General features: G+C 45.9%; 1 protein-coding gene across 1 annotated transcript in view; it reads left to right on the top strand.

Annotated features, from left to right (window-relative positions):
- The window catches only part of TOP3A (topoisomerase (DNA) III alpha), a 51,311-nt gene that overhangs the window by 3,989 nt on the left and 45,079 nt on the right, over positions 1-2,243 (top strand). The window lies entirely within an intron of this gene.

The raw sequence follows: 2,243 nt of genomic DNA, 5'->3' as shown, positions 1-2,243 counted from the left end.
GCGCCTGTGGACTGAAAGGTCCCAGGTTCGATTCCGGTCAAGGGCATGTACCTGGGTTGCGGGCACATCCCCAGTAGGAGGTGTGCAGGAGGCAGCTGGTCGATGTTTCTCTCTCATCGATGTTTCCAACTCTCTATCTCTCTCCCTTCTCTCTGTAAAAAATCAATAAAATATAAAAAAAGAAAAAGAAAAGGAAACGGAAGGGGACTGAGTTGCCAAAAGTAATGGTGAGTTGGTGCTGGGCCCAGACTGGCAGCCAGACCTCCTGATTCTGGTCCACCACACCAACTTTTAGCCTCCCCCAGAGGCATGTACGTTTAACAGGCCCTTCCCCACTACCTGTAACCAATTACCTCTGCAGGCCAATAAGCTTCCACTTCTGAAAATCCGTAATGTGCAAAGGGGAGGAGACCCAGTGCTTCACGGGTTTGGCATAGCAGCTGTAGTTGGGGACGAAGATGGACAACGCTGTCACAAGCTTCCTGACTATGGCCTCGTCCTCCCCCAGGACCACAGGAATCCCCAATTTGGGGTACAGTGAAGAAGGAAACTATTCAGGGCAAAGCATCAGAGAGGTCACATCCGTGTTGCAGTTTCAGCTCCAGCTGGGAGAACTGCCTTAGGTGGGAAGGGAAAGTGCTCTCAGCAGAGGCCGCTGGTTTATGTTTCAGAAGTCCCACCTCTGGTCCCGTCTAGTCCTTTCTCATGCAAATGTCGCGCCAACTCTCAGTTCGATTGGCCCAAAAGACACTGTGATTGGTCAGAATGGAGCTTCTCTGAGGATGAGGATATGGCAGCACTGCTACGATTGGATGGGGAAAGCCTCATTCCCATTGGTTGAAATATTGTTCCAGGAACTCCTTAGTAGGACTGTCTCAGGTGACGTAACAGTGTAGGCAGGCAGTTCAGTGCAGGCTTCTCTGTGAAGTGCAAATTGCGTGAGAGGCCCCTGTGTAGAAATGGCTGCAGAGCTTCGTTTGTTTGTTTGTTTAATTAGATTAGAGAGAAACATCCATTGGCTGCTCATACACGCCCCCTACTGGGGATGGAGCCTGCATGTGCCCTGTCCGGAATGGAACCAATGACCATTTGGTGCATGGGACCATGCTCAACCAACTGAGCCACACTGGCCAGGGCTGTTTGTTTTTTAAATTTGAGCCCAGTTAGCCACCAGGAGTCCTTCTTAGTAGGTATCTTCTTTCTCAGGGTTCACACTATCATACAAACTGATTCTGAGAGAGGCAAGTAAGGGATAAGATGTTTCTAGACACACTGGGGGCACAAAGGAAGGGGAAAATAAGAAAGGGTTTTCAAAGGGAGTTGACAGGAAGGTCTTAAGAACTATTCAGGAAAATCTCTCAAATAACAAAAGTGGATCCTGAAATGTATTCTGGAGAACATTCTGAGAGCATGGGATAGAAGTTCCCTGCTCTTTTTTCTTTCAAGTCCCATGATCCATAGACCTCTGTTTTCTAGTGTGTGGCTAGTGAGAGTTGGAGCCAACGTTGTATGGGTGCTAGCTGAGAGCTTCATCTTTTCAGTGCCAAGAGTCCTGGTGACCGGCCCCAGTATTTGTCAACTTATGGGGGTCTGGGCCTCTTGAAAATGGCCCATCTACACCTAACTAACTTCTATATTCTTCAGGGCTCTGTTTAAATGTCTCTTCTTCAAGAACCTTTTCCTTAAGTTTCTCACCCTGCAAGTAGGTGAGGGACACTTTGTGATATGCTGTCATGGTGCCCTCTCTATTGGGAAGGCACCTGCCATTACAGTTAAATAATGCAGTGTGCAAGTATTTACTTGATGTCCTCACCTTCGCTCCTTGGACTCTAAGCTCCATAGGAAAGGGACTATCTCTATTTTGTTCATTGCTGTATTCCTAGAATCTAATACGGTGCCTTGAATACAGGAGCGTTTCAGTAAATGTTTGTTGGATAAATGTTTGAGCTGAGGCTTGAAAGATTACCAGGCAGTGGAAACAGTATCTATAAAGAACAACCAATTGCTTGAAACAGCTTAGCGTATTCAAAAACTGAGGAGTTAGGAATTGGAGAAGGGACCAGTGAGTTAAGCAAGAGAGATTAGTTGAAGGAAGATCATGAGTGTATTAGACTGCCATGTATTTTATGCACAAGTGTTAAAGTACATACAACATTTACCATTTAACTACTTTGAAGTATACAATTCAGTAGTATTTATTTTATTCACAATATTGTGCAACCATCACCTCTATCTAGTTACAG

This window comes from Myotis davidii, unplaced genomic scaffold (assembly GCF_000327345.1).
Source record: "Myotis davidii unplaced genomic scaffold, ASM32734v1 scaffold207, whole genome shotgun sequence".
NCBI lineage: Eukaryota > Metazoa > Chordata > Mammalia > Chiroptera > Vespertilionidae > Myotis > Myotis davidii.
The sequence above is the reverse complement of the archived record's forward strand: the minus strand, read 5'-3'. Positions and strand labels throughout refer to the sequence as shown.